We start from the raw sequence: 14,343 nt of genomic DNA, 5'->3' as shown, positions 1-14,343 counted from the left end.
TAAAAACCTGTCCTGTTGTCAAGTTTTAGTAGCATTAGAAGCCAGTCTTTGCTTATGCGTTGATTAAATGAGTCCTGCTTTGACACTAATGTGCTGTACTTAAATATGTAGATTGTGTGCAGTACCATTACCTCTTCTAGACTAGTGAATGAGTTTTGGTAAACTGCTAGGGATAGTGTTGCTTGTCTAAAATCACACTGTGAGTCTGTGCACATTTGGGTCAGGATTGTGAGAGAAGCATTTCGTAACATAGTGTATTTGATGACAGATAACTGTTTTAAAATCGGTCATGTTGTCAAGTTTTAGTAGGTTTAGAAGCTATTCTTTGCTTATGCATTGATAAAATGAGTCCGGGTTTGATACTAAAGTGCAGTACCATGTACTATTCTCTTCACTGTGCTAGAAATGAAAATTTTAAAGTTTTACCCAGGCACTAAGCTAGCAGTAGTCTGATGATTTAGTCAGTTTCCAAGTACTCATGTTGTGAACCATACATTACCACATAGATTGTTTGAAATGTCTATGTAGTATGCATGCAGTCTTCTAACATACTATACACTTGTCTTTCACATTTTCAATTCGCTAGTCAGTATCCATACACTTCCAGGAAACACCCTGTAACTCTCTTTGCAGTCCTCTAGTGACCCATTCAGCATCATGTACTAATCCATTCACTGTGCCAAAACCCAAACACTTATAAATTCACCAAGATACTATCTTTGGAGTACTCTAATCATTCAGTCAGTGCCTAAGTATTCATGCACTGAGCCAGGCCTTAGCACATGGACTGCTTCAATCCCCTATCCACTATGTATGCAGTCTTCTAACCACCTAGACACTTCTCTTTCACACTTTCAATTCCCTAGTCAGTATCCATACAGTCCAGCAAACATCCTGTCACTCCCTTTGCACTCCTCTAGTGACCCATTCAGTACCAAGTACTAATCCATTCACTGTGCGAAAAGCCTACCACTTATAAATTCACCAAGCCATTCTCCTTGCTGTACTCTAATCATTCAGTCAGTACCCAAGTAGCCATGCAGTGAGCCAGGCCTTAGCACATGGACTGCTTTAAATGCCTATGCAGTATGGATGCAGTCCTCTAATCACCTACACAGTTGTCTTTCACACCTTCAATTCCCTAGTTAGTATTCATACACTTCTAGCAAACACCCTATCACTCACCCAGTGTGTCTCCTTATAGTACTGTAATCATTTAGTCAGTTAGCATGTAGTCGTTTAGTGAGGTAGGCTTTAGGGCATGAACTGCTTCAAAGTAGTATGCACTATGCATGTAGTGTTTTAACCATCGTCACACTTGTGGTTCAGGGCTATAGTTTCTTAGTCAGTTTTTAGGTCGAGGACTACCGGTCTGCCGAAGGCAGAACCGGAAGTCGGAAGATTTAATGGGAGATGGCGAAGGCTGCTTCTGTGCAAGTCCCAGGATCTAGTGCCCGGGGCTGTTGGAGACCTGACTCCAGCCCTGGTCACAGCAGGTACGACAGTCCTCCTTCAGACCAAAGACGCAGATTCCCGGTGCTCCCCTGCAGTGCTGTCAGCCTTCTATGGAGGACAGACATTTACAAGACTCTGGCAAAAGGCTTGCACGCACTTATTTTCAATTTCAAGTCGGTGGATATATGAATTTGTTCCATAAACTTATTTTCAATAAGTGTTTTGCTGCATCAGTAGATAAATCTTACGCTCCGATTTGCACCAAAAGTGGAGTGATTTGACATGAGGAAACTTTACAAGTAATCCGTCCGATACCGGGGTGCTCGGGCTGATTCGGGCCAGAGAGACAGCTGAGAGTGTGGCGTCCGCTGTTGAAATGTGCGGGACATACGGGTGGGTTCTCTCTTGGAGACGACAGGAGAGTGAGTGTTAAGTTGTGTGAGAGGAACTCCTGCTGTTGGTAGACCTCGGGCAAGGTATCGCCATTGTTTATCTTCAAACTAGCCTTAATCTAACCAAGTAAACATGTTAGCCAGCAACAGAGAGGCGGCGACATTTGTATTGTGACTTTAATTTTACCAAGAGAGGTACATATTGCTTTAAGAGAGCAGCTGGTGCGGGGGTGGGTTACATGTTGCATAACAGTGGCTGACGGATCAGGTGTCAACGCGCTGCTGCCCAGGTTCAACATAACAAAGGTTACAACGCGATGGGGGCAGGGTCACTCTGATCGCGCGCTACAGAAGATTGACAGCCAGCCCCGTACTTGGGAGATCGACGGGGCAGCCATGCGGGGAAGTAATGCCATCGTTGAAAGTCCTGCTTTTGGGCAGGGGGGATGGCGTCCACCCGGTAAAATAAGTGGGGGGACGCCGTCCACCGGCGTGGTACCTCGACTCGAGCCCTGGGGAAAAGGGAAACCAAACGTGCTTGCTACACGGATCAGTCATCTAAGAACACATAGGACGAAGGATGCCAATGCTTAGAAGGAATTAAGAGCATGTTTTCAGGATATAAATTATGGAAACAAATGAAGGTCCCAGGGTGATGGCGTGAGCAGTGAAGCGGCATCGGGGCACTGACAGCTTAGTGGCATGTTTGCTTTTTTTTTTTTTTTTCTTTTCTATTTCGTAGTGAGACCACATCAGGTTGTTAACCGCTCGTCCCTCAGTCCCACTTTCAGTGGAGGGCTTTTAATAGCATTCTGTACCGTACCCTTGTCTTTTGACCTACCTTCTGGATTCTCTTTGCTTGTCTTCATGAATGTCAGAACAACAGCACCACTTGGGTCATCATACGCAACACCAAACTCTTCCCACACAGGTGACACTACAGTGTCAGAAACACAAAGTATCCAAGAATCATGCCTGCTGCCTTAAACTGCTCCAGCGTGAATGTGCAAACTTACCTTGCACAAACACTGCACACGAAAACAAGCAAAAGTTATACTCCCACCGGAGCCAAGTTCAGCAGCGTGTGTGCTCCTCATCACGGGATCAGAACTCTGCAACATCTCACTAACTCACTTTCACTGTCTCTTTCACTACCTCTCTCTATCTCACTACATCACTACATCACAACACCACTCTGCTTACATCTCACTAGCTCACAACATCCCTCTCCCTCACTACATCACTGTTTCATTACCTCACTCTTTCTCACTACATAACTCTCTCTACCTCACTACTTCACTCTATCTCACTACCTCACAACTTCTCTCTCTCAAAACATCACTACCTCACTCTCTAGCTCACAACCTCACAACTTCACTCTCTCTCACTCACTACCTCAATCACTCTCTATCTCACTACCTCACTCTTTCTATCTCACTAACTCACTTTCACTCTCTCTTTCACTACCTCTCTATCTCACTACATCACAACATCACTCTATGCTTATATATCACTACCTCACAACATCCCTCTCCCTCACTACCTCACTCTTTCACTACCTCACTACCTCACTCTATCTCAGTCTCTATCTCACTACCTCACTCTCTATCTACCTCACTCTCTCTCACTACCTCACTCTCTATTTCAATACCTCATTCTCTCTCTCTATCTCACTAACTCACTCTCTCTCTGCTAATGCAATAGGTATCATATATGCAAAAAAAAGCTACTGCCAATAGAAATGACAATGCCATTTATTTAGGGATACAAAAATAATAAAAAAATAATGAGCAATACCAATAGCTCTACCTATAATATTGCCGAGACCATTGCATTGTAAATGCTTGTTATATAAAATGTGTTTGTACAGTAATGGAATAGTATAAATTTGAAAGTTATTAATATGCATTTATTCTTGATTCTTTTTTACAGATACAGAACAGGAGTGTTTCTCATCTGTTTGCACTCTTCTCGTGCACGATTGTTTGGATGAAGGGTCCTTAGGTGTTTCATCATATTTGCTGTGCCGCACGAGTATTTTTTGTTAGGATCCCCTCGTAACAGAACTCTTTTGCAAATCTTGCGCGTGACGAAGGTGGCATTGGTCTTTGTTTGCCCCTCGAGAAAAGTAGAAAATTTCCACATCACTGAAGGAAAACGTTGTGGGCGTGGTGCATCCTCCAAAAATTCATCCTTAGATTTGGTGACTATTTTAAAGTGACAACATTTACAGTTTTTGTAAGTTAAACTTATAAAGTTTTGTTCGCTGTATGCATTTTATATATCTGTGATTTGTATCTTGTTTTTTTTTTTAGAATAGCATGTTGGTTTTTTTTTAACAATCTTTCAGATCTTTGAAATCACTATTTTTAGTGAAATTTAATATATTCTGAGAACAGCAAAAAAGGCAAAAAAATTACTTTGTGGAAATTATGCTGTGTTGTAAAAAATGTATTATTACATGTTATAATTTTTTTTTCCTTTTCTTTCACAGATCCAAATTTTAAAATAAGCAGTTTTTCATGAATTTAGATTGGAATGAAAATGTGAAAAAAATGTGTACCATTTTTTATTCCTATTACTGTGAAGGTAAGTTTAACTAAGTCTCAATATGCAGAATGAGGAGGTCTGCAAGAAGCTACAAAGTTGAAACATGTTTCTAAAAACACTCTGTTTATACCTTTGTAGTTTTGAAATCTGACCATAATCAGATATCATGTGACCTGCTAAAAAAGAGATTTGAGGGGTTCATAATATTTCCAATTTTAGCTATTGAAGGACCGCAATTATTTCAATCATTCTTCTTTGAACATCTTTGCAGACAAAACTCTATGCTTACCTTTTATCATTCACAAGGAATTTTAAAACTAGAAATATGTCACTTTTTGTAACATAGTTATTGTGTAAGCTACTCTTTCATATTTACAAAGAGAGGAAAAAGCACTCTGTGCTCTTTTTATACTCCATGTAAATACAACCTCATCATGCAGACCACTTTGTGTTGAAAGGGTGTTCTATAAGTGTTGTTGTACATGATTGCACTTAATACTCATAGAACAAGACACATGTCTAGATTTATCAGAAATCATAAATCTCTATGTGTGTGAATGGTGCACCATTCTAAAATTGGTGTAGGAAAGCACAACAAGGAGAATTGTTTTAATTTCTCCACATATTTATATCTTCAATGCATGCTGAAATGTTCAGCATACATTGAAGGAGAAAAATGCATTTTCTCATTGTTTTTGTGCAGGAAGGTGTGTCTTCCTGTAGAAAAACAAACCGCACATGACACAGATTTCCTTGCACTATGGTGCCTTTGTCACCACATGGCTGCAGTTTAAGTAGCCGTGCAGACAGAAGCATAGATTTGCAACATATTTATGTACATATGTTGCATCCCTGTGCTTCGGAAGTACTACAGCACACTGCAGTTAAAGAGGTTACTGTGTGATGCTGCAGCACTTCCTCATAGTTCTGCACTTATACATTCACCATACGCTACTATTGCATTCATTCAGTCAATTACGTACTACACATACATTCATCTAAACTAACACTAACAAAGAAATGTAGCTCTTTTTTAAACCAGGAAAGTTAGTTCTTACAAGAATTTTTTTTTTTCTTCTTTAATAATTTTTTTGAGTTTTCTGAACAATTTTTTTATTTTTTTTTCATTTTTCTGCCAAAAAACCCCAAAAACAAAACAGGAGAAACCAAACAATGAACTTCAGGGAACAATAACAAAAAAAAAAAAAACCTAGCAAATGGGACTTTCTTGCCGGCGGCAGATCAAATCGATCGACTGCTCACCATAGCACAAAATCGCATTGCACTTAGTGCAGAGCACTTTTAAAAATTGAAATTGAGGACGGATGTCCAAGGTTTGGGCTGATGGATGCACTCTTGAGGTGCTCGGCTGCGATGAGGTGGATGGCACAGGAGCAGGAGTGTTTCTCATCCGTCGGCACTCTTCTCATGCAAGATTGTTTGGATGAAGGGTCCTCATGTGCTTCATCATACTTGCCGTGCCGCACGAGTATTTCTTGTTAGGATCCCCTCGTGACAGGACTCTTTTGCAAATCTTGCACGTGACCAAGGTGGCATTGGTCTTATTCTGCCCCTCGGGAAAAGTTAAAAATTTCCACACCACTGAAGAAAAACGTTCTTTGGGTGGTGCCTCCGCCAAAAATTCATCCTCAGAAGTATGAGGTGATGCAGGTGATGCCTGCTGCCCTGAAGCCATTTTTGGTTGAAAAAAGTTAGAGCTAAGTGTAAACTTAGTCTAAAAAATCTTCTTCTCTCCAAAGAGATGGTGCTCTAAAGAAGGTCAAAGAAGAATGATTGAAATGGGTGGGGTCTTTCAATAGTTAGAAGAGGAAGTGTAATCAACCAATCAAATCTCTTTTTTTGCAGGTCACATGGGATCCGCGCACCCTTCGATTACGCAGCACGCACCGAGCGCGCATCCGTGAAATTGAATTAAAAAAAATTATAGGATTAGATGTGAAAATATATTAGTTGTAAGACTAGTTTAGAGTTTGTCTTCAATTAATATTCACATGAAATACATATATATGTTTTTTTAAATGTTAAATATTTCGCGGGATCCGCGCACCTACCGCGTCATAGACGCAGATGACGCATCGCGGAAGCGCGTAAACCTCGCGTTACGTACATCGAAGGTGTCGCGTATAGGCTGGGAGTCGCGTACCGGTCGCATTGCAATCGCGCACTAAACACGTGCCCAACGCTTACCATGCGTGGATGCTATCGCGTAGGGATCGAGAACGGTGCGCTTAGGGTGCGTGGATCCAAAAACATTGAAAAAAAATATATAAAATAAAGTTTTGAACCTATAGTTAAAAAAATATGAAAAACCCATTAAGTTCAAGTAATATTTTTTAATTTTTAAAAGAATTGAAAAAATAAGTTTAAAAAATGGCGATAAAAAAGCATTTTTAAAAAAACGTAATTAATGAAATTGACACACTGAATTTGAAAAATATACAAATCCAATGAAAATCATTAAACATGATATCTTCAGAGATAAGTAATAGATAGTAATTAGCATTTAAAAAACCTTTGAAATTCACTAAAAAAAACATAGGTTTCATGCACGTTATAGTTAGAAATTGGCATTTAAAAAACCTTTGAAATTCACTGAAAAAACCAAAGGTTTCAGGGGCGTTATAGTTAGGAATTGGCATTTAAAAAACCTTAGAAATTCACTGAAAAAACCATAGGTTTCAGGGGTGTTATAGTTAGCTGGACATTTCCCTCGTACAAAACCCTAGAAATTCCCCTGTTACAGTTAGTTCAGCTAACTATAACTCACGCCCCCGCAATGCACTGCTGATGACGTCACATATTACATTACTCATGACATGGTCAGTGACATCACTCATGACATCACTGATGACATCTCAAATTACATCACTGATGACATCACTGATGACATCATCCATGTGATAAATTACTGCATCTTCTCACACCCTAATTTAACCTTTGATACACCAACTCAAAATTTCAGACGTCCATTCTCAAAACCATAGATACTCCAATACCAATAGCTACATACCCACTCATTAACTCTTAGGTCTACATACACCTCCACTCACTCACCTGTACAGTCACTCATACTTACAGTCACTCCATACAAGACTATCATATGCATTTATACACCTATATAGACACTCACAGACCGCCAATCATCCATTGAGGTACTGACACACCTAGTCAGTCGTGCAAGTAATTAAACACAGTCCAATTTACTCACCTATACAGTTAAACACACTCAAGTTCACTTACTTATAAAAATAGTACCACATTCTTACGCTCTTATATAATCATTGATACAATCACACTCATCCATACAGCCACTCTCACAATTACACACTCTCACATATACCCACTTATATAGTCTTACACACATATATACTGCCTTTCACATATGTAGTTAGTCACACATGTACCACTGAGATATACATTCAATCCCTAACACACCCATACATACACTCACCCAACCATACAGTTGATCACAGATGCACTCTTAAAACCATGCACCCATAGAATCACCCACTCACACATTTATGCATAGTCACTCACACCCTACCCACACAAACACTCAGGTACCCATACAGATACTCAGACAACCAATCAATAACCCATATAGACACTCATATAGCTATTCACAAAACCATGCAGCCACTTATACACCTACACACAGACACATACAGACATTCACACAGTTTAGTCACTAGTCCGCAGTAAGATACATTTAATGACTCACTTATAGAGTCAGTTACACACCTAGAAAATCATCCATTCACACACTTGTACACTCACTCATTCTTCCACCGGCCTTTCACTATACATATATAAAATATATTTAAACTTTACAGAAACACACAGTCACTGGATGACGTCATCAGTGATGACATCAGTGATGTCATTTGAGATGTCATGAGTGATGTCATGAGTGATGTCACTGACCATGTCATGAGTGATGTAATATGTGACGTCATCAGCAGTGCATTGCGGGGGCACGAGTTCTAGTTAGCTGAACTAACTATAACAGGGGAATTTCTAGGGTTTTGTACGAGGGAAATGTCCAGCTAACTATAACACCCCTGAAACCTATGGTTTTTTCAGTAAATATATAAAATCTACTGGCGATCGCCAGTTTATAGTTAGGACCTGGTCTCTATCTCTCTCTCTATATCTCTCTCTCTCTCTATATCTCTCTCTCTCTCTATATATATATCACTCTCTCTCTATATATATCTCTCTATATATATATATATATATATATATATATATATATGTGTGGGTATTTATATATGAGTATTTCTATCTCTGTGTGACCTTGATGGTACTTTTGTGCCCCACGTGTGTGTCCTTGTATGTATCCCTTCTTGGGTCTCAGTGTGTCTCCGTGACGGTGCTTATTCGCCACACATGTGCGTCTTTGAGTGTATCTCGATGAGGGTGTTATTTGTATGTAAGTTTGCGTGTCTGCGAGGGCTCTTGTGCACTTTTTATCGCTGCAACTGTGTCTCTCCACGTGTGTATCCCTATGTGAGTTTGTGTGTGTTGGAGGGTATGTGCGTGCCTACTAAGTGTCCGTGTTTGTATCTCTAATAGGGAGCTATTGTGTGTCTATTTATGTTTGTCGCTAAGGGTTCTAATGCACTCCACGTGTGTATCTCTGTGTGGGTGCCGTTTGTGTGTGTCTGAGAGGATATCGGTGCGCTTCTGTGCGTCCCTGCTACTGTGTCTGTCCACGTGTGTGTCGAATATCAGGGTGGTCTAGACGTGATTCCAACTCCATTCTCTTCCTTCCACCACTCTACACCTCGTGACTCTGTCTCACTCGTGCAGGCGGTGTGAACGCCTTCTCTTTGCCACTGTTTTCCTATCTTTCTATTCCTCCTTGTTTTTTTTTTTTTTTTAAATATATTTTTTATTTTCTCTCAAAAACAAAGAAAAATAACAACAAATATAAGCACAGTTTTAACTTACGTTGAGTACCCATTAATAGTTACAATACTTTCAATAATTTCTATTATATAAATTCCAGCAGTTCCACCAAGTTATTTCAATACTTTGTTTAAGCAGTGCGGGACTTTTGTCTCTCCTTCCATTTACTTAATGGCTCCCAAGTCCTTCTCCCCAAGCATCTTCCTCTCCTTCCTTTCCGAACAGAGATATTTTCCTCCATATTATGTACATACAACGTATTTGACAACCAAGTTTGAAATTTTGGGGGATTTTTATCCAACCAGGCCCTAGCTATTGTCAATCTGTAAACGGCCATTATAGCAAACAGGAATTCTGCATGCTCCTGCTCTCCTTCTGCCACTCCTAACATGATCCAAGATGGTGAGAGAGAGATTCCTATACCCAAGGACCTTGCAAGGAACCCCTCTATCTCTTTAATCAAAGTTTGAAGTTGGGGACATGTTGCAAAGATATGTATGCTATCTGCCTCTAGCGCATCACATCGAGGGCAGTTAATTCCTACAGTCCCACCCCATCTTGCTATCCTTGCTGGCGTAAAATAGAGAAAATATAATGTTTTATAGTGCTGAGACTGCAAAGGGGCTGAGCTTAATATTGTTCGACCATAATTCAGAGATTCCAAAAACAAATTACTTTTAACTCCTATTTTATCTACCCATTTTGTACTAAATTTCTCTAAATCATCCTGATTTTCTTTCAACAATATTGCATAAAACGATCTTATCGTACAGTCCCCCATCAGCTTGATTTTCTCCATTATTTCTATCTTGGTAAAGCCTGCAGGACCTCCCACTTTGTTTCTGAAAAAACTTCTAATCTGTAAATACTTGAAAAAACCCCTGTTATCTAAGTTATATAGAGCTCGCAGATCTGAGAATTGCATAAAACCATCGTTAGAGATCAAGTCTCCTATTTGCGTAATCCCCCTTGTTGCCCACTCCGCCATTATCTGATCAGCAAATATCTCCGCTGGGAGTGATCTGTTATTGCATATGGACACATATCTGTTATACCTCCCCAACTTGACTTTTTTTAAGAATGCATTCCATACCACGACAGCCGCCTTAACAGTTTTAAACCTGGTTCTCTTAAAATAGCTAGAATCTATACATTTTAAAAAACAGTTGTAGGTATTTGCCCCTAGCACAACTGCATAAATCTCAGTAGACATCTTATGCATTCTTACATCATCAATATTCCCCCCAATTAATCCTTGTATATATTGCAAAACAGTTGCCATATAATATAAGCGAAAATCTGGTGCTCCCCATCCCCCCTTTTCCCTAGGCAGTGTCATGAACCTATAGGCCCTCCGGGTCTTACCATGTGCCCAGATAAACCTACTACATATGGCCTCTAGGCCCTTAAACCAGTTGGCTTCAAACAACAAGGGTATAGCCCTGAAAAAATATAAAAATTTAGGTAAAATCAACATCTTAATGATGTTTGTACAGCCTACCAATGACAAGTGCAGGTTATTCATTTTTTCCAGCTCCTTTTTAACTTGAACTGTTAAAGGTGCGATATTGATTTTAACGATCTTATCTACTTCCGCTGTAATCTGGACCCCCAGATAGTTTGCCACTCCCACCACTCTATCATCATTACACATTACCCACTGATTTTTAACTATCTGAGTTTTCTCTTTGTTCAGGCTATATCCTGAGAACTGCCCAAATCGCACAGCTTCTTCTTCGATTACCCTGATAGCGTCCGAGGGGTTTGTCGTCAGGACGGCCACGTCGTCAGCGTATGCTAGCGTTTTAAGTCTACAACCGTTTAATATTAGCGGTGGAATCAGAACATTTCTTTCCAACTTTCGTATATAGGGATCTAGATAAAGAGCAAAAAGTAAGGGCGAAGAGGGGCAACCCTGCCTTGTTCCTCTCTGGATATAGACTGCGGATGTTTGTCCTCTATTAACTCTTATCTTGGCCGTCGGGTTTATATATAGGGTCTGTAGAGCTTTAATAAATCCTACCCCTATACCATTCCATCTCAGAGCTTCCCACATATATCTCCATGAAACCCTGTCGAATGCCTTCTCAGCATCTAGGAACAGGGCTGCCATGGGGTCTTCTAAAATGCTTGCTGCATCAAATGCCGTAATTACTTGTCTAGTATGTTGAGTTGTCCCTTTACCCGGGATAAATCCATGCTGAGAAGGAATTACCAGTGATTCAACTACCCTAGACAACCTTTTCGCCAAGATTTTAGAAAACACCTTAATGTCTGCGTTCATTAAAGTAATAGGACGATACGACCCCGGGATGTCTGGGGGTTTACCCTTCTTTAGTATTACGATGATGTCTGCCCCACCCCAGGACTCTGGTACAGACTCACCCTTTTGTGCCAGCAGCATAACATTAAACATTTCTTTTATAAGAGAGGGTTGAAAGGTCTTGTAGAATTCTATCGGAATCTGATCCGGGCCAGCTGCCTTCCCTGATGGTAGATCCCTCATAGCCTCAACCAGTTCCTTCAGCTGCAGTATCTCCTCCAGCCCTTTCTTATCCTCCTCTGCTAGCCCCAAGGGCTCTATCTCGCTTAAATAAGTCCTTATATCCTCCACATTCTCTCGACCATCCTTTGTATAGAGCTCTGTATAAAATTGCTTGAAGACCCCTCGGATCTGTTCAACTTCCTTCACCCTAATTCCCTGAGAATTTTTAATCTCCTTTATATCAGCCATCCCGACCCTTTGCCTAGCACGCACAGCCAATATGTGGCCAACTCTTTCACTTAGTTCGTATGCCTTTTCCTTATTTACCAGATACTTCTCTACTGTTTCCTTCCCCATCTCCTCCATAGCTTCAGCTTTAAGCGCAGCTATTTTCAATAAGATCTGGTCAATTGGGGAGTGTGTATGTAAAGCTGTAATAAGTGCTTCCTCTGCTTTAGTGATTGATTTATTAATTTGCTCAGCTTTTACCTTCAAAATTCTTTGTTCCTTAATTACATAACTCAAGGTTTCGCCTCTTATTCCAGCTTTAAAAGCATCCCACACTATCCCTGGTGTTGAGGTACCCCTATTTATCTCCCAATATTCTTTGATCCAGTTACTCAATCTTTCCCTATACTGCTGATCCTGTAGCAACTTTCTATCAAATGTCCATTGTCTTAGCTCTTTATTTCTCCTTTGCCCAATTGCTACAGTTAGGACTAATGGGCTATGGTCTGAGATGATCCTTGGTTCCCTATCTATTCTTGCATAATCCAGCAGTCCTCTTGTAATTAAAAAATAATCCAACCTAACCATTATCTGGTGAGGGGCTGAAAAGAAGGTACTCCCATCTAGATTTGGATGACATTTTATCCAAGGGTCTTCCAACAAGTTATGTATTGCCATATCTGCTAAGGCTCTATACGTCCTCCTTTTCCTCCCCACGTATTTTCTTCCGGGATCTAAAAAACTACTGTCTGGATCGTGTAAGTTCAGGTCACCACAGAGTATAATGGGCTCCGGCCATTGTGCTAATTCTGTATCTAAAAATTGAAAAATATCCGGATCATCTCCTGTAGAGCCATAGACCGAGACAATCGTGATTGTCTCCCCCCTAAAACTTATCTCCGCTATAGCCCATCTTCCCCACTGATCCTCTTTCTTTCTCTTAACCAGCGTATCCTGACTCCTACCTAGAATTGCCACCCCTCTCGTCTTTGTATTTTGGTTCGTTTTTGCCAGCGTGTTATAGCCAAGCTGATCCAATAAGTAAGCCTTAGTGCCTTCAATATGTGTTTCTTGCAGGCACACTAAATCGAGATTTAGCCATTTTAACAGGGCAGCTGTCTTAAGCCTTTTATTTACCTCGTTTAAACCACAGATATTTATTGAGGCTATCCTACATGTCATTGTGATTCAAAATTTTTACCCTCTGTAAGTATGCATGCCTGCCATTTTTCATCAAACCTCAGTGTTCTCTTACCTACGTTTCTATTTACTAGTATACTGTACCCCCTACCTCGCAAACCTTCACTACCTTTACTGTGCTTAAAACCACCGCCTGAGTGCATGAGTTTCCCCTTCCCCACCACCTCCCCCTTTCCCCCCTCTTCCCCCCTCCCCTTTGGATCCCCACCCCCCTTGCTACAGGCAAATAGGTCAATCCTGACCTATGTGTGTCCCCTATAGTTCTATTCCTCCTTGTATCGCCTTTTCTACCTGTCTCTCTCTCGTTTGGATCAGTCTGAATATGAAAAAAAGTAGGTTCCTCCACCAGCAACCACCGCCGGCACAAATTAAGCATTGCTTTTTTCTCTGTATTTATGTGTTTGTATCTCAACAAAGGGTGCTTGTATCCTTCCGTGGGTGCGCACGAGGGCGCGTGTAACCTTCCGTGGGTGCGCACGAGGGCGCGTGTATCCTTCCGTGGGTGCGCACGAGGGCGCGTGTATCTTTCCGGGGATATCCCTGTCGGCGTATCGCCAGACCCCATGTGTAAAGGGTACAGGTGTAATGCCTGTCGTCAGGGCAGAGCACAAGAGGTGTATCGCCTGACTAAACCCCCCTCCCCCCACCCCATCCAACCCCCCGCACCGCATACACGTTTTTCTTTATCTTCTTGACTTCCCCGGCTCTGCGCCCCCTAATGCCGCACCCCCCTCCCCTGTTTTTAATTTTCGGTTACGAGAGGGGTGAATGGCCGCAGCGGGGACCGTCTACTCTAATGCATCAGAACAGACATCCCAGCCTGTATCCTAGCAACGGAGGAAGGATGGGGTGGGAGAAGGAGGAAACCAGCGAGAGCAAGGCGGGGGTAGGGGGTAGGGGATATGTAGAAAGAATGAAGGAGAAATGGGGAGAGACGAGGGGTGTAGGAAGAATGGAATAATATAGAGGGGTGTTGTAGGTCTGAGATCTAGATGAGGGAGGGGAAGTTGAGATGGTGGCAACCAGAGATGGGGAAAAGGTCACATAGCTGGGGAGGGCTTGGCGAGAAAGAGACAGCTGGTTAAAGAATTGAATGGGTGC

General features: G+C 41.3%; 1 protein-coding gene across 1 annotated transcript in view; it reads left to right on the top strand.

Moving 5' to 3' along the window:
- LOC146869950 (zinc finger homeobox protein 2-like) overlaps window positions 1-14,343 on the top strand; it is a 1,750,357-nt gene that overhangs the window by 80,688 nt on the left and 1,655,326 nt on the right. The gene's annotated exons all lie outside the window — the stretch shown is intronic.

Source organism: Triturus cristatus, chromosome 1_1 (assembly GCF_964204655.1).
Source record: "Triturus cristatus chromosome 1_1, aTriCri1.1, whole genome shotgun sequence".
NCBI classification, from domain to species: Eukaryota; Metazoa; Chordata; class Amphibia; order Caudata; family Salamandridae; genus Triturus; species Triturus cristatus.
The sequence above is the reverse complement of the archived record's forward strand: the minus strand, read 5'-3'. Positions and strand labels throughout refer to the sequence as shown.